This window comes from Argiope bruennichi, chromosome 3 (genome assembly GCF_947563725.1).
Source record: "Argiope bruennichi chromosome 3, qqArgBrue1.1, whole genome shotgun sequence".
NCBI lineage: Eukaryota > Metazoa > Arthropoda > Arachnida > Araneae > Araneidae > Argiope > Argiope bruennichi.
In genome coordinates, this window is record NC_079153.1 from 33247830 (window position 1) to 33272289 (window position 24460).

The 24460-nt window shown below is 28.3% G+C and overlaps 1 protein-coding gene across 4 annotated transcripts in view; it reads right to left on the bottom strand.

Annotated features, from left to right (window-relative positions):
* Positions 1-24460, bottom strand: part of LOC129963471 (homeobox protein 10-like) — a 334134-nt gene that overhangs the window by 238542 nt on the left and 71132 nt on the right. The window contains exon 1 of one of the 4 annotated variants that reach the window (XM_056077874.1): positions 21504-21615. The exons of 2 other annotated variants lie outside the window; for them this stretch is intronic. The gene's annotated coding sequence lies outside the window, so the exon portion shown is untranslated. Of the gene's footprint in view, positions 1-17725; positions 17914-21503; positions 21616-24460 lie in introns of those variants that run through there. One more of the 4 variants, XM_056077873.1, reaches the window with a different exon arrangement.

Here is a 24460-nt window from a genome sequence, read left to right on the forward strand (position 1 = left end):
AAGTAAAAACCTTGAGAATACAGCACCATATATCTTTAGAAAATCGCTTTGACCATTCTCAAAGTGACCAGATATTTTTTGATACCGAAACGTTCAGGAAACTCATCGTTCAACCTGGAATACTAATTGAGGGACAAGATAGAAATGTGAAGTTCAACAATCCAAAAAGGCAAAAAACAGAAACAATAAAACACTTAAATTTTAAATATGTTTTCAGTAAAAGAAATAGATTTTGAAACTTGAATTACATATTTTATAAATACTATTATTAATTTCCCAACGTCATAATTTATCGCATTCTTCGAATTATGTTCGCCACGTCTTATATGCAGTAAAAAGTGGAAAAAAGAGTTTTTTAGAGGCTAAATAGAATTAAAATTAAAAATAGCTCTTCATTAATTTTAAAAGTGAGACAATTCAAGGTATTATATTCAGACCAATGAGCGATTAAATCTTTCAATATTTAAAGGCCCCAAACGTCCATTCAACGAAACTACCTCAAGATCCCAAGACACCTGGATATCACTACGAAATTCCCTTCCTTTTTCATCAACTGTAACTGTTTTTTACCCGCAGCGTGTGTTTTGTTCGTTAGAGATGCTCGGCCAGATAGGTTTGGGGGACAAACAAATTTTCTGAGAACTCTCAAAGGATATCTGAGCATACATTTATTTAATAGCCATTGGATAAGCCTGGGTCCTCTTTTGTATACCAACCACTCTAAGAACACGGGGTATCATTGTAGTTTTAAAAGGGAAGGGATTTTCTAATTTTTGAAAGAAAAACATTGGGCAATACTGTATTATAAGGGACCTGAACTCAAATGATCTTAATAATGAAAGAGTTAAAAATATGACAACTGACTCGTTTCCAATTCACATCGATTATCTAATTAGGTGGATCCTTCTTTACTGCGTTAAAATATTGCAAAGATGAGGGTTGTCTAATTAAACAGAGGATCCAAATCTCAGACGTAAACTATGTCAGCGTACATGTTAAAGGATTTAATGACAATTTACCATTTTAAGGCTAAAAGCATACTATTGTTGCTGGTAATAGTCTTAAATTGTAGAATTTATGAATCATTAAAAATTGAAATTTACATCTGTTTCAATCCATTTTAAATTTTTAGCTCATTATTTCATGTATTCTTAACCTAATTTTTTTTCAAAAAATGAATACCAAATTTTACCAGGATATTGTAAATAAGTATTTTACTGAGAAGTACAGATTTATTTGAATGGCTTGAGGAAGCTTTTTCTAAACCACATTAAAACTTTAATCCGAAAAAAAATGAAAAAAAAAAAAAAAAAAAAGGAGACAGACTAATACATCATTTTATCAGAATCAGTCAAGCATTCTGGCATAACTTATGATGGCCCAAATGCAAACAAGGCAAAACTCTGCTTCTTGCTTAAAAACCACAAAGGCGATTATAAATTATTTATTGCCAAATGTTGCTAATTTTAGTTCTAGATTAAAAACGATGAGATTTTTTTTTATAAAATAATTATCCTTTTCCTTAGCTTCAAATGAAAAGGATCATTGCTTGCTATCACTTGATTATGTTTAGTTAGTGCATATATATATATATATAGGGAACAATTCTATTTAATTATATGTTGAAAATATTTTGCAATTGGTAATTGCATTGAAATAAAATAGTTTTAATAGAATGTTAGTTTAATGACTAGTTTTAATGATTATGTTTAGTTAGTGCATATATATAGAGAACAATTCCATTTAATTATATGTTGGAAATATTTTGCAATTGGTAATTGCATTGAAATAAAATAGGTTTAATAGAATGTTTTAGAATTATTCAAACCAATCATTATTCATTCGTTATTGGTAACCATTTTATTTGGAGGATTAGATTTCGGTTAAAGGAAATTAAGTGATTGGTTTCAGTTATAAGAACCCTTGAAATTATCTTGTCTTCAAGACCATGGCAGTTTTGTCTAATGGACAGAAACTCCCCATTGATGGGATATCTCTAAGTGACAGCCTAATGGTAAAATTGATGATGATAGCTATGAAATCCTTAATTGTAATAACTAATATTACTATCTCAAGCATGAAAAAATTGTTCTCTCTCTTACAATCAAATGAATAATTTGAAAAAATATTGTGAATCAATAATCTCTGCTTCAGAAACTGCTTTTCGTTCTAACAAGAAAAAAAAACTATGATGAATTGCTTTTAAGTCTATGTAGTTATGTAACAATGTATGTTATGTAGTATCTTGTTTCAATGAAATGTAGAAAATATTATGAATTCAAGAACGTTTTTCTGAATCCATAAATAATTTATCAGCATAAAATTAAAATAGGAAAGAAGAGTAGGAAACAATATAAAAATAATTAATACTATACAAGAAATACTAATACATGCATAATAACTATACAAATGACAAGATATAAAGATAATATTGAAGATTATCGTTCCATTTTGAAACTAAATAAAGGTTTTAAGAATGGATATTCTAATTTTAGATAATAAAGGAATTAAAATAAAACCAAGTTCATGGATACGCAACGACTCACACATAAATAAAATTACAGGAATTTTTAGTTCTCATTAAAGTTCTTAATTATTGTTTTATAAACAGTTTTAACAGGAAATGAAAGTTTTTTTTACATTAATAAAACGAAGAAACCGAATAAAAAAATAGATATAATTTGTGAATATCGATCAGCCTTTCAATTTAATACTGTAACAATAAACAAATGATATGATCAAAGCCTTTATAGTTTCCTTTAGTTTGAATATCAGTCTCACTAATCATATCTCAAATTTCCCTTAATGAAAGACACCCATGAATGATAATATAAAAAATATTTTTGAAGTTACTGGAAAGGTAATATCCATCACCGCAAAAAATGAACCAAACACGAGACATTGCTGTGATGGGAATATGGCTGCAATCATATCTCTCATTTTTTCCATTAATATTTCTTGGCGAAATAATCAAATGGAAATAAATTATTTTGAGCCTAAATGGAATGCCCCGTAAGTTGTAAATAATCCTATAAATACTAAATTTGATTTTGAGAACAAGATGATAAGGATTCCTTATTTACCCGTATAAGTTAATTAAAAACACTTAACAAAAGAAGCTAGAATAATTTCTGTTTTACTTTGCTATCAAGCATGTCAATTTATTTAACCCTGTAAAGGGCCGTTTTTTTTCTAGCCATGATATATTAAAATATTTTTGGGATTAAGATTGGCTTAAGGAAACTGATTCATTTAGCTTATTGGATAAATGTAATTAATGAATGAAGTAACAAATCAAAACAAACCATTTTGTTTGAGATAAGGAACGGAAGCGTCTACGTTTCTGTTTTATTAAAAATTTTGGAAGAATTTATGCCATCCTACATAATTTCAAACAAAGATTGATGAATTTTGTGAGAAGCATACTTCCCATGGCCGTAGAAAGGGTTAATATCGTTTCCCTTAGGTTGCGAGTTCGAACCCCGCCGGCCAAAGATTCCCCGCGTGCTTGGTGGCTGACGCGCGTTAAATCGGTCGTGGCCACAAAGTCCTCCATGTCGAGAGTAATACCTCTGGGGGTACTGGATCTGGGATGATCGTTCTCTGATTCAGGTCTAAATTACGATCTGTGGTTGAGTGAATGAAGTCCGCCCCGTAAAAAGGGATGTGACGTGTGTATAGCTAAGTCGTTCTCTTGGCCCTAGATGGAGCTACTATAGAAACAAGAGGCGCTCTCCCTCAGGCTTAAAACGGCTGTCTTCGAACAGCGGGCTTGTCCATGGCAAGTGCCATAAGAAACAACAACATATATTTCTAATTTAAGCAAATTAATTGCCAGAAGAAATATCATTGCCACTATTAATTACTAAGTCTAGTGATTGTTGTATCTTACATCCTTATATCATCAAGGTAAGGTGGAGTATTTTCAAAAAAAATTCTATTGATATACGTCAAAATGATCTAAATTCTTTCCTTATTTCATCAATCTGACAGCAATAATCGAAAACAAAGTCAAAGATATCACGTTGTTGCAAAATGCGTTTGATGTTTTGAATGAAATTAAGAAATGATTATATATAACAGAAATTAAGCGTCTCGATCCATTAGGAAGCATGTGGATCCAGGAAGAGTGACCTTCCATTACACCGATGAAGTCTCAAGGTTGGGTCAAAAACTAAAAAGCAATGACAAGGACGCCCATAGACGGAATGTTACCTAACGTATGCGCAAAAAGAAGCACCGGGATTACACTCCATTCAAGCTAAGAAAGAAAAAATAATTGTAACGGTTTTTTCCCTTCTATTTGAGAGCAGCTGAGGGGATGACTTGAGGAGAATATTAAACAGGTATTTACGACTTACTTTGGAAAAAAATTTAAATTTATACGAGGAAGATTTGTGTCAAGACCAAAAATGGGGATTTTATTTTATTGCATGAATTCATAAATAAATTTTACTGCCTGCGTAATAATTTATGCTTTATTAATTTTTAAAATTAATAAGGAAATGCTAACAATTATTAATGAAAAAGTCGTAACATCGGGGTTTTCCTCTGTTATCATTAATTAGTGAATCGGTTCATCAAATAATTAAAATTTCAAAACAACAATAACTGATATGTTTCCATATGTGATAAACACCACCTTCATTGTGGACGAAGAATAGATTACAATGTAAATAAGATAAAATAAATCAAACATTGCAATAACAACTTATAGCAGACGACATATTTTTTTATTATTTATTTTTAAACTATTCGTTGTTTGCTTATAGTGAAATGTAATCGTTTGTTATCGAAATTTTTAGTTATAAACAATATAAAAATGCGGGATGAAACAAAAAAATCAAATTCAATTATCAAATTAAATTAAAATTAATCATAAAAAAATCAAATCATCAAATTCGTGCAATTTAAAGATATTGCGAAGACAATTCTAGAGTGCGAGTAAATAAATAATAATAAAATATTATTTTTTCCTTTCATAGTAAAGATTTAATGTGCGAATTTTTATTCCAAAATCTTTTATATCGACGAAATAAAAAATATTTCAATCTGAAGGATATATTTTTATGCTTTATCAAACTACTGATTTTGATAAAATTGAATCATCAGATGTCCTCTTATTTTTAAACCCGATGGTCTTTGGAACGATTGACTTATGGCAATACGAAAATTTATCCAAATAATTCAAGAAAACAGAAAATGGAATTTATATTCTAATGCATCAAATGTCCATTTGGATCTAAGTGAAAAGTGAGCATGTCATAGTACAAAGTTGGATATTAAAATACGAAACATATTTTTTTGTTAAAAATAAATCTAATGAAATGTCCTTGACTAGTCAACAAAACAATACTGTATATTAATATTTAAAATACTTTCGTGATTACATTTACACTTTAAAGGTTTGCCGCGATTTTAAATTTGGCACTAAAATCAAATAAAGAGGCTATATAGTAAATTTTAGTGAAATATTTTAAGAGAAAAACATTCCCAAGAATGCGTTATTTTTGCTTAACCAATTAATTGTTTCGATTTCTTCAGAAAATGCGCAATTAAATTCTGCCGCAAAAACTGAGCGATGACGAGTATACTCGTCAAACACAGAGTATGTGTAATATGAAATTATGTTGTAATAAAATGACTTATTTTTTATTTCAATAATCACATTTATATATTTACCTAAACTAACACACATTTTTTGGATGTGAATGAAAATAAACATTAAAAAAATAATTTATTGTTTTAATTCGCTTTTAGAGAATGGTATTGAGCAAAGTATGGTACAACGCATAATAATCTTTTATCTGCCCCGTTGATTTCGATTTGGTCTCAAAATATCTTAAACATCTTGATATTTAAGAATATGTTTGAGTTTTTACTATAATTTTAATTCAAACTGCAAATTACTATAATTTTAATTCGAACTGCAAATTGCCACTACTTCTACTCCTGACGAATAAACTCGTCATAATACAAAAAGTTAGACTGTTTCCATGACGAGTATACTCGTCAAAAACAGTTAATTGGTTAATAATGCTGAAAACTGAAACAAAAAGATCCAGTGGGAATTTACGGTTTTCGTCTAGTTTTATCTTTCTATGCGATTCCACTTAATGTTATCATTCACATTATCTAAATGCTGTCGGGAAATCATTTTTATATTAAATTTTAATTCTGACATTGACACTTTAAAATTTTTATAAATATTAAAATTTATTATTTAAAAGACAGTGCTGTAAATATATTTGAATCATTCTTTAAAATTCTGAAGCAAGGAAGTTTCCAATCCTTCACAATGTCTGTCATTTCTATAATATAAAGACTGATAGAGATATTAACCTAATCTTATAACTTGAAACGAGTAATTCTTATATATTATATTATATTAGGTTTAGTGTATCTCGGAAAGGGCTCTAATGATTTGGATCAAATTTTATATTCAGATAAGGTTTTTCTTTTTATCTATATAGATGTATTTACTGAAAAAAAGCAATTTCACGTACAGACACAAAAAAAATACATATTTTTTTTATAATTAACTATGAAAGCCCTTTTCTACTTGTTCTCATGCTGACAATATCATACAGCGCCATCTGGGACCCGATTTCACCGTGGTAAAAGTGAAAGTAAGTTCAAAAATATAAGTAAGGATTGATAAAAAGCAAAATGAATACTGTAATATAGCATATTTTTTCAAATAACATGTTAACTTGTGCATTCATGATTTTTTAAAATTTGAATGACCAGTTCTTATGCAAGGAAAATTGAAAACTATTCATATGTAATCAGTTTGTAATACGTATCTAAACATTTCCACCAAAAAAAACACGATTTTACAAAAGAAAAAAAAACTGGTCTTTCTGATATAAAGAAAACTAATACATCGTAGAAAATCTTAAAGAGTGATGTCATTTTGATATGTGATGAATTAATTTCTGTAACCAATTCTTGAGTTTTTCACTTCAATCACAACCCAATTAATCTCACAAAGGAAAGTGAGTCACTGAGTTCACGCTGTGAATAAGTGACTGAAAAGAGGACTATCCATTAGCTGGAAATCTAAATTTCGTTTCATTTCTCGAAGGAATTACCTCCTCACACCTATTTAACATTGACATGCCTTTTCACAAAGGATAAATCACAGCAAATGCAAACGTGACACGCATTTTACCTGACAGACCCTTCGGCCATGTTTTAGAAAGTTCCAAATAAATTTTAATCGCAGTATTCTCTGGGGCCAAATAAGAAAGGAAGAAGAGCAACAAAATAAGAAAAGAAAAAAATTGAACGGTTTAAGGTCCTTAAACGGACAAAATCGTTTAAGCTGAGATTCGCTTTGCGGACAGTGTCTTCGGTCGGTTGCGCTCGCTCCACATCGGGGTGTGAAAAGGAGGTCGTTGCCAGATCAAGGTCGCCTGAGACATTTTTTTTCTTCTTATTCTTAGATTGATTTTATCTTATTTTTGGGTAGGTTTCACCTCAATAGAAATTTTAACAGCTGATACAGAAAAAGAGTGAAAAAATATTTTAATCCAAGCAATCCGGAAGTAGAATGAACTTGAACTGCAAAACTGGCATTTCTTTCTAATCACGGTCTTGTTGGTTGTTAGTGTAGAAAGGACAGAAAAATAAAATCTACATCAGAAGGATCAACATAGTTTTAAATAAAAATTTTATTTGAAAAAAATCTTTCTGATAGAGTTTCTAACGTCTTTAAAAAGAGTGATTAGTTTTCATTGGATTTTTATTTGTATCGTACATTTTTTTTACCATTTATTAGCAAAGTATTATAATTTTTAACGTGTAATTAATTTCAGTTTTATTTGATGAAAAATAACATCATGAAGCCATTATATGGTCATTTATGCTCTTAAGAAAAAATGAACAAAATTATTTTACAGTAAATCAAGCGTTTCAATATAACTCTCTAAATGGGTAAAAAAAATTGTTCATTTTTTATATTGTAATATTTGTCATAGTTTAATATAAAATATATTATGTAATACACCAAGGTTTGAACCAATCAATTAAATTTCAAACTATAGACTCTAAGTTAAAATATCCTTTATTAAAGATTTATGTGAAATTAAACTGAATTCTGCATGCCTACGACTGCGAAAATAAAATGTCTGGTGGGAAAATAAATACATTTTTCATCAACAAATTCGCGAATGTCGACATTCCTTTTCATTAAAAAAAACTGAAAAAGTCAATTATTAAATTAATAATAAGTTTCATAGAGTAAAATTTTTTTTCATATCCATTATTACTGCTTTCATATCCATTATTAAAAGCGACTTATACAAAATTTAAGCTTAAATATAAAAAAAATCTCAATCCAATTATGTAAATATCCCGAGCAGATTAGGCTAAGTGAATATTCAAAGATTAATAAAATTACTTTTTTGCTTATGTATAAAATGAATGCCAATCTAAACGTTGAATGGATTTTATTTCAATCAAGAATAATAACATTGAAAATTGAGATCGATTATGGTTAATAGACGTTATAGATTCATAACGTTTTCTTATATAATCCAATTCTAAAAAATAATTAAATTTAATTATACTTCAACACTTCAATTTATGTTTGAATAATTATAATCAAACATAAACTGAAGTTAAATTATTTTGTTTCTTGAATAATTTGGATAAGCCTGTGAAAAATTTAGGGCGCTGGTTGAATTTCTGCTCGAAAAATGCGAAATAACATACATTTTAACGAGTTCAAAATGTCTCAAAATTGGCATTGGCAAGAATTTCAGACAAACTAACTATAATTCAATAATTTTCGCAATAATAAAGATAACAGAAATCAAAAAGAGGCTGGAAAAAAAGATTATTTCATTCATATAATACCATTAGCAACATGAATAAATATTATACTGATAATATCAAAATTCAGAATAGAATTTTGATCATGACTTCTATTCTTATCAGTTTCAAACCGTATTTTTGTCTTTAAATTTTTCCTTTAATTAGATTCAATTTCTCTTTTTTTTTTTTCTCTCTTTCTTCTTCGTGTTATTCATTGTTTTCAATAAGAAAATAATATTCAAAAAATTTCAGTAATAATCCAAATTTTAAATTTATATTCTTTATCACATTATTTCATATCCTTGAGAATCGAAGATTAATTAAAAATGTTAGTAGTTTCAGCCACAATTCTTGAGGAGGTATTTTTATTTTGAGTAAAAACGATTTATTTTATTTAATAAAAATTATTTTTTTTTCTTCTATACTATAAATGACACTTTTCTAATTTATCTAAAGATTGAATGATTTTTATTTATCTCATTATCGTATCTCTACTTTATTTATCTTATTATTATTGATATATGAGAGACTTGTAAGACAGTAAAAGAAATTTCTCATGATATTTCGGCATTTTAAAATTAAGAAAATTAAAGGGAAATTTGAAACCAGAAGGGAATAGTGTTTTTTCCATCTAAATAAATGAATTGTGAAGTTTTCTACCCTATAATTTTGTGAAAAAAAATCGTTAATTTAAGATGTCAATTAAAAGGACTCTTATGAAACATAATACATTTCTAGAATCGATTAATATTAATAGGCGTTTTATGCTAATTTTCTTCATTGTAAATGAGGGTCAATTAATGAAAACGAAATAACACCGTGTAATTTTCTTAAAGATAGCATCTAAGAACAGGTGTCAGAGTTTGTCTCATATTAAATGACGCCATTGTGACATACCTAAATGTATTACAACTGTTTTTATTTTATGACGACATAGAAAGAGACTGAAAGGATTTCTTATCTAACCAGTTTTTCAGGCTCGCTAAAATCCGATTACTTAAAAACCAATGTATCAGTAATTCTCTTATTATTGTATTTAAATTAATTGGTTTTCTTTGATATTTTTTATACAAACATTTGTTGAAAAAGGCATTCTTCATTCTCTTTCATCACAATATCTCAGAAAAATTTCGATGAAAAACGAAGAAAAAAAAAACTTCATGAGGGGGAAAAACCGCTCATTATTTTTAATCATTATGCAATTCTTCATCTCTAATCAAAATACATTTATAAAAAAGAAATGTAAATAAATTCAGAGAATAATAGGAAAATATGATTAAATTATTATTATTTTGGATATGAACAAAAAGTATCACCCGAATGGCCAAAATTTTTTACTTTTGATTTGGAGTGAAATTAAGGGGTCAATTTTTGCGTTATATAAAGGCTAATTATTGGCAAAACCATTAAAAATCTTTTTCAATATCATACTTTGACTACTCCGACCCCCCCCCCCCATCAGGCGCACGGTTAAATTATGAATGACTGGACCGCTGCGACAGCATTGGAGGAAACGAACTCGAAGGGCCGGCAACGGCGCAACCCTTCCCGTGGGTAGCACGTCATAGGGGGTAGCCGACCCCACACCATTTCTGCTCAACCGGGTGGTGAGAACCAACCATCAAGCTTCTCATCCTCAAAACTGAAGTGCCCCCTGGTGGAAAATTCTCTTTAATATATAGTATTTCTTAGAGAAATAACCGACTGTATCTTCACATTTTAAATACTAATTTTTTTGAATGTTTAAAGTTTATTTTTTAATGACAAACATTATCGAACGAAAGTTGAATGTGAAACTAAATTAACAACAATGTAATTGAAACAGAAATAACAAATTTATTTATTGTTCCTCAAAGAATAATACATTTTACTCAAAAGTAGTTATCTAAAAATAAATTTATCCGTAAGCAGGAAATATTATCTGTTTGGATATAAACACTATTGAATTGAATAGGAAGTATAAAAATATTTGTTAGTAAGTTCTCCAGTCATTTAAATTTTCGTTATTTTGATAGAAGTCTTATTATGAACGTTGCTTACAGATCCAATCTATAATATATTGAAATATAATAATATATAATACATTGAAATGAAGAATGCACTTTCGAAATTCCTACTTCTATAAAACTTTTTTAAGTTTAAACAGTTAAGCTCAACAGAAAAATCGTGTAGTTGCTAATAATGTAACAGTGACTGAAAAACAATGCATGTGCAGACTATGTCTTCAGACGAAATGTTTGATGAAAATTACGTTCTATGACCTTTTCTGTATCTTTTTGAGGCTCCAGCGATTGCTTATTACTACAATATCATATAAGGGCCGGAGCCACGTTGGTAGGGCGTTGGATTCGCGTCCCTTGGGTTGTGAGTTCGAGTCAAACAGACCGAAGACTCTCCGTGTGTGTGGTGTTTGGCGCACGTATAAGTCTGCCGTGATCACAAAGCGCTCCATGTCGAGAGTAATATCGCTGGGGGTAATGGATCAGCGGTGATCGTTCTCTGATTCAGGTCTAAATGACGATCTGTGAATGAAATGCATGAATGAAGCACCGCCTCGTAAAAAGGGTTGTGACGTGTATATATAGCTAAGTCGTACTCTTGGCTCTAATGAAAAAACAAGCGACGCACCCTTGGCTTAAAATCACTGACTTCTAAAGTCAGTGGACTTGTCTATGACAAGTGCCATTAGAAACAACAACATATCATATAATATAACACAAGTGAAATTAACCATGAAATTAAGTGAAAGAATAAAATTGATATTTATATGATGAAATCATATCTTAATATTACGCATTCTTCTCTTTCAATCATTACAAATAAACAATTAATTGGATTATTTTATTTAAATTAATTGGATTTATTTTGCAACCATCAGAAAAATGTTTTTTATTTATTTGAATGCTGAAAAGAGCTACTGAAAAGAATTTTTAAGGTTAAATGTATTATCAAGAGCGGTTCTAAAAGAGTTAATGAATCAGAACCACCCACTATTGTAGAAATATATTACGCAAATAAGTTTAAAGCTATGTTTCTCGTTATGGTTTAGGAAAAATACATTACATTTCACCGGTTCACCTTCACAAGGAATTTCTATCATTGACTCATAAAACTGCTGTTAGCATTTTCAAAATTTGATTCTACCTTTCAATTCCTCGTTAAAAGGATATTAAACTATTCATATTTGCAATAGTTGAAAGGATGTTTAGTGTGAAAGGAGGGAGTGACGTTTCTCAAGTATGATTACTCGAAAAAATTTGTTTACATTACCTGGGTGAGAGATTTCATTCATTTAATTATTTATTCCTTTATTTATTTTATTATTATTATCGGATAATTCTTTGTTAAGTTGAATTCAAAACTTCATTTTCATTGACAGTAAACTCGAGGAACAAGCATTAAATGTATAAATATTACAAAACAATTATCGATATAAAGAAAATAAAAAATTATTTTACCTACATTTAAAAATAGTTTCATGCGCAATAATTTATATTAAATGTTCTTTTATAATCTTTAGTAGACACAAAAGTAGATAAGGAATGTTAAACAATATTAAATAATAAGTAAAAAGCATATTATATAAAAGCATTGAATATATATAAAATCCATTTTATAAACATTTTTAAAGACTAAAAAAAATAAATCTCCCTAACAAACAGAGACAGAGTGATTCATTCCTTTTAAATAATAAATAACTTATATAGAGAACTACGTGATTTTTATATGAGTCTTAAATGTCACAGAAGTAGAAAGATAAAGAATATAAAATAACACAGAATAAAAATTTCATACAATTGTTATATGCATATTTAAAATTTTATTAACGCTTAATTTTTAAAGATAAAAAGAAATTTCCTAAACAAACCAAGTACTTGTTCATTTTATGAGAACAGAATTATTTCTTCTTTAGTTAAATCCTTGTGAAATAGATAAAATATCTCAGTCTACTGTAATGAATGAGATAGAAGACGAATAGTGAGCAAAAATAAAGTTTTTCATTTGTACATTACGCTGTTTTATATTTAACTAGCCGCCTTTGGCGACCAGCCGGTTCGCCAATCTTAATGTTCGTTAAAATTTTAATAATTAAATATTTTATGCAATTTCTACTTTAATAGCTTCTTCATCAAAATATTTTAAAACTTCAAATTTTGATTATCATATAATTCATTCATAATATTAAAAAGGCCTTCAGTCATAACGTAATATGTATCTCTCTCATTTTCTGTTAGCACCCGTAGAATTTATGCTTTAAATTAAAGTGGAAAGAATTTATCTTCAATTAATATAATAATATTTTTTACTGAAACAAAGCATTTTTTTATAATCTGATTACTGAAAATAGAGTCACTCAGCGTTTAAACTTTATGGGCACTAAAGAATATCTTTTTTAATTTATGTAATATCTCAAGAGTTGGTCAACAAAATTTTCTTAGATTCATTATGAGCAGATCGATTCATTAACAATGTTTAAATTTAAATGCATCAAACACAAAGAAAATAAAACGAATCGTTTAAAATAAACGGTTGAAAACGGTAGAATTTATGCTTTAAATTAAAGTGGAAAGAATTTATCTTCAATTAATATAATAATATTTTTTACTGAAACAAAGCATTTTTTTATAATCTGATTACTGAAAATAGAGTCACTCAGAGTTTAAACTTTATGGGCACTAAAGAATATCTTTTTTAATTTTTGTAATATCTCAAGAGTTGGTCAACAAAATTTTCTTAGATTCATTATGAGCAGATCGATTAATTAACAATGTTTAAATTTAAATGCATCAAACACTAAGAAAATAAAACGAATCGTTTAAAATAAACGGTTGAAAACAGGTTTTAAAAAAACTACTTAAAAAACGATGTACTTAAAACTATAAGCATATACAAAAAATATATAACTAACATAAATACAATTTACTTACAAAAGCATGCAACTAACCCAAAAATAATTTAAATCATCCATTGATAACGTTGTCATGGCAACAATCAGAACAGAATGCGCATGCGTGAATTTTCTTCGCCGGTTACGTAACGCAAATACGTGATTTTTTTCTACGCCAGTTGGGGTAACACTATGCGGATTAGAAATTTTTAATTTCCTTTATTCTGTTTTATTTTAATTCAAAAGTACTTCAGAATGAATCTGAAAGATTGATTCATTAACAATGTTTAATTTTAAATGCATCAAACATTAAGAAAATAAGCAGAACCGATTGAAATAATCCGCCGAAAAATTTTAACCCTAGCCTCATTACTGTTGGGAGAAAAAAAAAAACTGAAGCCTTTCTCGTTTGGCGCTGGGGATAATGGAAGATTTTTTTGGCGGAAAAGTTGGCGGTGGGAAAAATGGAAGATTTTTTTGGCGGGAAAGTTAGTTTTTAATTAATAATTAAAATTCTAATTAAAATTTCAAAAAAAGGGACCCCAGGTGCACATTCCCTACCTCTAAGGTATACATGTACCAAATTTGGTAGCTGTATGTCAAATGACCTTGCCTGTAGAGCGCCAACACACACACACACACACACACATTGAGCTTTATTATAAGTATAGATAAGTATTTCAAAATGAAATCACTTTATTTCTGCATTTTGTTAACTACAAATGAATTATTATTATCTCATGTTTATTCAATTTCAATAATGTACTTATCTATCTCCCGCTGGATGTAACGATATAACATTGCAATAATTTATATTTTATCATGAAAAATTGTTATTTAAGTTATGATTTCCATGTTTGATAGTTCAAATAAAATACGTATTCTCAAAGCGAATAAAAGGATTGAAAGTATGAATATCCTCATGAAAATTAAATAACAAATTTAATGCAATTACTATAATATATCTTAATAATCTGAATGTTAGTATAATATAAAACAAAAAACTTATACTAATAGTTTAAACTCAGCACTTGATAGTTTGTTTGCAAAAAGATTCGAAAACTGAATTATAACTTTTTTAAAGATTCTATCTGAATATTTAAAATTATGATCATGAAACTACAATTGCTTCTTATCGGCTATTGTGATTTTTTTTCTTGGTAATTAAGAGGAATTTTGTAGTCCTTAGTTAATATAATTTGAACCGCGTGCTGCGCTACACACATCTGACTAGACAAGCAATGTCTATATTTCCATCGGACTCTCATTTCTCTACTCACCTTTAACTATTCCATGAAAGAGACTACCCTGCTTTTCCTTGAAATTTGTGCAGCGCATTTTAAATAAAGGAATCACGCATGAACTGATTATTGCTAAAACTTCCGCTGAATCAACAGCATATTACTCATGTTATTTAAAACACGCTCCACATATACTTATTTTTTCCTTTATAATATTTGAAATTCTAAACGACTCTTTTAATAACTGTAAGAAATTTAATTTAAAAAGGATTCTCAAAATTAAAATTGAGTTTAAAAAATAGAGCAATTTTTGGCAGTTCATATCTTTTATCATATATAACTCTGACTAAAAAAAATAAGAAAAGATGCAAAAAAAAAAAAAAAATCTCGAGTTAATATAGGAAATATAATGTTTCAAGTTTTCTCTAAAACGAAAAGTTAAGTCCTCTATTTGATTACAAAAGATTCCGCTTTTACACTTATTACACTCAACTTTACTGCATTACGCTATTACACTCAACTTTACTACATTACGCTATTACACTCAACTTTACTGCATTACGCTATTACACTCAACTTTACTGCATTACGCTATTACACTCAACTTTACTGCATTACGCTATTACACTCAACTTTACTACATTACACTATTACACTCTACTACATTACACTATTACACTCTACTACATTACACTATTGCACTCTACTACATTACACTATTACACTCTACTACTACATTACACTATTACACTCTACTACTACATTACACTATTACACTCTACTACTACATTACACTATTACACTCTACTACATTACACTATTACACTCTACTACATTACACTATTACACTCTACTACATTACACTATTACACTCTACTACATTACACTATTGCACTCTACTACATTACACTATTACACTCTACTACTACATTACACTATTACACTCTACTACTACATTACACTATTACACTCTACTACTACATTACACTATTACACTCTACTACTATATTACACTATTACACTCTACTACATTACACTATTACACTCTACTACATTACACTATTACACTCTACTACATTACACTATTACACTCTACTACATTACACTATTACACTCTACTACTACATTACACTATTACACTCTACTACTACATTACACTATTACACTCTACTACATTACACTATTACACTCTACTACTACATAACACTATTACACTCTACTACATTACACTATTACACTCTACTACATTACACTATTACACTCTACTACATTACACTATTACACTCTACTACATTACACTATTACACTCTACTACATTACACTATTACACTCTACTACTACATTACACTATTACACTCTACTACTACATTACACTCTACTACTACATTACACTCTACTACTACATTACACTATTATACTCAATTTTACTACATTAAGCTATTATACTCAATTTTATTACATTACGCTATTACACTCTACTACTACATTACACTATTATACTCAATTTTACTACATTAAGCTATTATACTCAATTTTACTACATTACGCTATTACACAACTTTACTACATTACGTTATTACACTTTACTACATTACGCTATTAAATTTAATTTTTACTATATTATTCTTGAATGCAACAGTTTTATATTATGCAAATGTGAATGATTTTTTGTGCTAATAAAAAAATTATATAACATTATTAAATGTAATGTTTTTGAAACTTTTAACATTAACATTGCTTACTAATATGTTACATCTTTGAACAAAAATTAAAAATACAATTTTAAAAACTAATGATTTAAAATAGAATCTTAAGAAGAGAGTATTTTTAAATTTAATTACTGATACATATGTAGAGATAAAAACAAATATCTACATTAAGAAAAGGATAAATATTCGGCTGAATATTGAGTATAATTGTTGGAATGCTGGCACAAAGTTATTGTGAACAAAACGACATTGAAAACTTTTCAATTCTTTATAGTTTCCATAATTTTTTTTACATACAGTTATTTTTAAAATTTGAAAAATATATATACTTTTAAAAATAAAAAATTACTTTAAACTGTAAAGAAGTTCGAAGCATGATATTCAAAGTTAAATGATGATAGAAATGATTATTAACTTATTATCTTTCTTTCTCTTTTATATGTTCTCATATTTTCTATTGAAAATTGTTGTTTTACAATATGTTAAATTCTTCTTTGTCAAACTGATAATACGACAACCATGAGGAAAACTTTTATCCTCATAAAGCCGGCAAATGCTTATATTAAATTCATTCCATACATTTCAAAAACTGAGCATTAATTAATCAATATAATAGCTAAAAGTTTAATAAATTATTTCTGAAGATAATTTAAGCATAAGTAATATTAAATAAATATATTCAATAAACAATGTTGGATAAATAAAGTAAAAATAATGTTAACTTTTAATAACCAGTTTAAAACACAGTTTTCTTTTTAAAAAACTTATTATCATACATACACTTCTACAAATATTAATATATCACAAATTGTATATAATAACATTCTTTTTTTATTTAAATACATATAATGTTTAATTCGCATATTAAAAAAATCTACAATAATAACTTTTTGTATACGTAAAATTAAGTTTTCGGTGTTAGAATCGAAAAAACTTTGTTACAACATCGTTACAAATGCGCAGTGATACAAATAATGTAATATAAAATACAATTTTAATTTAAATCATCATTTTTATTTTCACCAAGCAATTCTTTTACATCATAAATGATATCATTAACAACATACCTTGTTTATATTAGTTATCCTTGCGAATTTTCAACATTATAATCAGGGTACACACGCACAAAAATAATAATAATAATTCAATGTGAACTCCATCCAAAATATACACAAACCACTTTCATTTGCAGTCCAGTTTTTTCTCAGACATATCGCTTCATCTTACAAATGTGCGAACCGCTTTTCTGCCGCTTACTGTAGAAAGGTGCAACTAACTGAACAAGAGCAAATTGATAAACGGAAACTAGTTGTGGCGCATGCGCCATGACGGTTAAGAGAAAGAAAATAAGAACGCGCGGTTTTTGTTCTGTTTTAAACTACTCGAGCAATTTGGAAGGAATGCTTTTTGCGTATAGAAGGGTTGCCATTCAGAGAAGTTCAAGATATCGATATGCAAGTCTTATTCTGCTAAAAAAAAGGATGCAATCGCGAAATATTTTCGATGGTATCATTTGTATTTGCTTGAGAAAGTGAGATAAACAATTCAGACGATTTCATGTTTATTATGATTCGTATAACAAGGTAAAAAATTTAGTTATATTTTATTACTAAAAAAATAAAGAAGTTAAAACGTTCGTTTCTGTACTCATTTCTTTTTTAATGAATATATATTATATTATATTACATATATATTTCCAGAATTAGTTTAAACTTGGATATGTTATTTAATTTAATGATATATTTAAAAAGATTTAATACTAATTAGTTATTCAAAATAATGTTAATTTCATTATTAATTGGACAATTGATTTAAAATCAGTTAATTGAAAGAAAACTTTTAAAGTATCCTGTCAAAAAACATATGACACCAAAGACTTTAAACGTCCATTAATAATCATATATTTATGGATCAAAAATATCTTTCGTGGTTTTTCCAGGCTATAGCAATTATTGTAATCTCTTTAAATTATGAAATCTTCTAGTTTCTTCTTGGAATTCCCGAATATTTTACAAAATACATAACCTTAAAATCTACATCAACAGAAATAATTTTGCAATCTTTTTTTAATTCATTCTTATTGACCGTTTTTAAAAATACAAACACCTATGAGGATGTTACAGAATAGTTTTGCTCACAAATCCTGAAAAAAACAATCAAAAACTGGCACATTATTTTCTTGGATTATTCCCAAAAATTTACATAACTTATTTAAAAAATAAACTCTCTAACATCCGACTAATTCACCATACATCAAATAAATCTTTTGTCCATGACAGACCTCGAAATACAAAATGCAAATTATCTTCCCCTATTAATACAAGCGAAAAGGATTTCAACAATATTTTTGTCCTAATACATGGTCTCTTTAAAGAATTACATTAATCCCATCCATCATTCCAAACAGATTTTAAAATCAAAACATATATTTGAAACAAGTCAACCGAATAAATGTCACGGATGTAGTTTTCCTTTGGTTAAATAAATATCAGCATAAAAGAAACCGTCTTTTTTAAAATATATATATAATGCTATATTATTTTGTGTAAGAAAGCAACAGATAAAACTTATTTATTTTTTTATTATTTTTAAATCTGATGGATTTTTAAGATTCAGGCTATTTCAAATGATATGATAAATTTCAGTTTCATCATGAGATATACAAAAAATAAATACTTTACAATTTTTTTCTGATAAACTGTAAAGAATTTTTCAAAAATATTGTTTTTTATAGATATTAAAAAAAAGAGATTAAATTAATAAAACCTGCAACTATTTGTGTATAGCGTCAAGGATACTGAGTTATCGATTTTAATTAAGCACGTTTCCATGCCAACGAAAATCAATGATTCAAATTTCAAGGGTTATTTTAAAAACCTTTTATAAATTATTTTTCATACTCTTGTTACCATTTCTACTTTCATATTATTTGATGCTCTTTATGCCTTTCTTTTTTTTATTATTCTAATTATTTTGGAACTGCTAGTAGTACTGTCATATACTCATAATTTTTTTTCTCTACATCGCTGAAATATATTTCATATATTATCAAAAAGTTTTTTCGAAGGTTAGGAAAATGTTAATAACTGAAAAAGTTTTGCAGACCTAAGTTTGCAAATTTTCAAGACTGAAAAGATAACGCAGTGCATGCTTTAAAAAGAAAAGCACTTCGTATGTAATCTAATCCTTGTTCTGTCCTGGTGCCTAATATGCTGTTGACTTTTTTGATTGCTAATTTTTAAAGTTTTACTTCTCTAACTTGTAGAATATGAATTAAATAACATTTAAAACAAGATAAAGTTTTTTAACCTTTAATATCCCAATTAAATTAATTATATTGTAAAATTTAAAATAATTATCAATTAAATAAAAAAATAATATTATTGCATGCAAAAACTGCATTCCTTGAAATAAGCTTTAATTTAAAAATTAAATTTCCGCCTTTCTATTTATATACAAACTTCAGCGTTAAAATTTTCATAAAACTTATTTTGTGAAATCCTCTATAAAATAGATATATCTAAAAAATATCTGTTAATATTTAATGGCAAATTTCATTTTCATAAGCAGGGGTAAATTGCAATTGTTTAATCTAAATTCTAAAAGACATTTTTGAAATGTACATCAACAAAAATATTTCTTATCATTTTTTTTAATCAAAATAGTGTTCTTTTTAAACAATGGACCTTAATGCACTATATTTTTTTCTAAATTCTTATCGCAAACTATGAAAAATAACAAAACAATCCAAATAAGGTTTAGAAAAGTTTCCCGCCACTACAATAGTAATTTTTGTAGTCTTCGTTTTTTTTTTTTTTTTTTTTTTTTTTTTTTATAAAATCAACTGTAAAAGTGTTCTTTAAAATGATATCTTCAAAAAAAATTCTTTTTGTAGACAAAAACAGTTCTATATAAATTTTTTTTAGTGAAACGTATTTATACTGGTCAAATATAAATGACTTCATAAAATATTATGGAGGAATATTATGATTTCAAATGAATCTTAATTCTGTTTAATAGTCTGTCTATAAGATCTTATTAATTTAAAGAAAGGATAAAAAGAATTTCGACAATCCCTGCACTAGGTTATTTTTACAATTTTTCAATATTGTTCGAAACATTTGATATATTTTTTTCTTTTAGAGAAAGAAAACAAAGAAATAAAATTTTAAAATTCACCAATTCAGAGTTATAATTACTGTTAACTCACTGAAACCAAATATTATATTATATAGAGAGAGGGGGTGAAAGAAGTATTAAATTTTCCAGATTTAATTTTATTTTTTATTCTCTAATATCTGCTATAATAATTCAATATCAGTTTTTTTCATTCTAAGAGAACAAATGCTTAGTTAAACTTTTGTAGAAGAATTTTCATCTAACAAAGATTATACATAATTTTTTTATTTAAGTAAATTGTACTCATAGGCACTCCTGAATAGAGATATCATTTCCTTAATTTCTTCATGTAATTTTCATTCTCAAAAATAATGTTTCCAAAACATTTGCTCTAAAATATTCTAGTTGTTTGTTTGGCTAGTTGTAGATTTCAGGGGCGTAAGAACCGTTTTTTAGGCAAATTACGCCACTGATACATTTATTCCGAAAATAAAAAACAACATTTTAAAATTTAAAGGATTCTTAAGGCATCAGCATGCGTTGAAAATGAACATTGTATTTTATTATGCATAATCTTTCCACATTAATCATTTGCTTGATATAGAATGGCAATGCTTTTAAAAATCATAAATCAGCCTCTCTATACTTGGGAAAGAGAAGTCTTTGTAACTCAGAAGTTGTATTTTAAATGTTAAATTCAATCATATTCAATAATAAGGGACTCACCTAACTGACTTCACAGATCGTCCAGTTCCTAATTTGGGCAAACAGAATGTACGACAAAGTCTTAACATGCAGTAACCCATGCACTCCTTGTTACCGAAGCGCGCCGAAATAGTCCACAGCTTCAGGATGGACACGAGAATATCACCAGCACCAACACCAACACTATTTCTGAACTGCGCTCACTAAACTTCAAGAACGTTAACAAACACCCGACTCTACATCATCCGACGACACAGCACCGTTCCTCTGCACCAAATTCCCTCGAGAAAAAGGAGGACTGTGGGATGGCCAGTGGCTGACAGAGCTGTCTTGCAAAGTCTGTCAAAGCTTGAGTGATCGCGTCGCAGACCGTGTGCACGCGGAAAAGCTTCCAGTAAAAGCAAACAAATTTACAAAAAAAAAAAATCGCGCACTGGAACAAAACAAAATGAAAAAGAAAAGAAAAAAAAAAGGAAAGCAGCTTCAAACAACTAGAAGATCTTCGAAAAGTAGGTGGTTCCATGCTGTATACTTGACGTTAAGAGGCGTTATCTTTTTATTTTTGTCGGATGCCTTCGATCACTTCGCAACAATCCAAGCGTGGCGGATCTCAGGAGGATGTATTTTGGGATCGAGAATATAATTCGAAGATTTTTTTCCGTTCCTTTTCGTTTCCATTGACCGATTATTGTAAAATACAAACGCCTCTGGCCATATCCAGATCAAAACGGGATTTAACGACAGCGATTACATGCTTTAACGACTCTAACGGTATGATTTCGAATCGAGATGGAAGAAACGATAAAAGGGTAGACGTCGCTTTCATTTTCTAATTACTCAGATTAAAATGAAATACACCGTAGAGACTCCACTTTCAGCTTTATGAGAATTTGTTTATTATTGTGCAGGATTCTAATCTGAGAGTCTGGAATATCATTAATAAGGAATCATCAGGAAGTTATGATAACCAAAAAAAATTTAATAGTTTATGTAATTTAGTTCAAAATTCGCTTTATCATAATATTTTCAATCGAAATACTGTATCAGCTTTCCTTAAAGATTAACAGAATCATAAAATCATTACAATGGCTCTTTACCCACTTCAAATTATTTTTTCAAACAAATTTCGAAAAAATGCAACGTTATTGAATTAGCTGCTGGCATGTATTTTGATCATTTTTTCATTTTAAAAAGGCATTTATTGAGAAAATTGGTACCATATATATCAAACAAAATATTTTCCACCATTTTCTACAACTCTTTAACATTTTTGTCCAATGAGTCTTGCAATTGAATGTCTCCGAATTTTTTGGGGGCCTCCAGGTCGTTTTTTGTCATTGACATCGAAATCACCACTTTTAAACCCTTGAAACCAAAACCGAAAATTGGGATAACTGGAATATGGGAAAACTGGGAGCAGCATCACCATAAATTTCTAAAAAAGTCTAATGGGCTTCGGCAGCAGATTTCTTCAAATCAAACAAAAAAAAGCAATGAATGTCGAAAATGCATTTTGGAACGTTCCGTGATTGGGGACTTTATACACTGAATAACTCAATAATACTAAATGAAAATCTTTCAAAATGATAACAATAAAGTAATAGTAAATTGATAAAACCAAAAACCATTGTCATTTATATAGATACATCGCATGTTGACCAATAGTTGTCTCTGGTTAAAATGCATTCAAGCATCTAATATTTTTCTAAAAAATTATGTAAGTCTTTATTTTTTTAACATTAACATTTTAGCGGAGTAATAAAACATTTTTATTTTTTAGTTGAAAATCATAATACAAATATAAAACCGAACCTGATCATTTTAATTCATTCCTTCGTAAAAGCAATATATTGTAAGATAAAGTTTCTGTTGTCATGATTATATGTAAAAATTAATACTGTTTCGGTTAATAATGTTATATTAATTTTTTTGAGTCTCTAGGTATAACTTCTTGTGTGCCAACAAATATACCACAAGGTATACAAACGTAAGCCAGTACTCGGTTGATAATGGAAGAAATTTGAAATATAAAGGGCACATGCACAAATGCAAAAAATGGGGGGAATAAGAAACTGTACAAATACAAAAAATTGCTCACATACTGGCGAAAACATACAGTAAAATGATTATACTATGGAGAAGTATGATCAAATAAAAATTAATTATTCAAAAAGCAAATGCATAAAGGATAAAAATATATATACAAACATACAGAAATATAGTCTAAATGATAGAGGAAAATACTATTAATATATGCACAAAAAGAAATGAAAGATGATTTCTTCTGTACAAAGGCAGATAAATGAGAAGGCCAAGCTATATTATTCTTTAGTAGGCAATTCTTAAGTGTACGTCTTTTGGGAATAAATTTAGTGCATTAAAATATCAAATGCCTGCACCTGGACTGCACCACTATAGCACAAACACATGTCAGTCGGCGGGAAATTGGAGCGTTTTAAATAAGCTTTAAAATTTCCATACCCAGTCAGAAACGGGTAAGCCTAAAATTAGCCTCAAAGTAGCATTTAAACATCTCTGAATGGAAAGAATAAATGTCTTAGTGAACTGCGTATTATTTGATATTAGGTATTCCACTCGTTATATTAATTTGCAAGAGAAAAAAATTATCAAACTACTTCATTATCTCAAAGGAAGACAGAAAGATTCGTTCGGATAGAAATCTATATAAAATTTGATTCGCCGTATTTCAGCATCAACCAAATAATCCATTTCAATCCATTAGTAATGCACTTATATTTTATTTCTAAAATTGAAAACAAGGAAATATTAGTTCATTTACCGAAACTAATTTAAAAAATAAAAAGAAATGAGGAAATAGATAAATTTAACAAGTTATTAATTGTCCGTGGGAAAATATAATTCTGTTCAGCAATTATTTAAAAACAGTTTATATAATAGCTGCAATTCTTGCAAGATATCCGTTTCAATCTCATTTAACCATGCATTACTAATTGTTT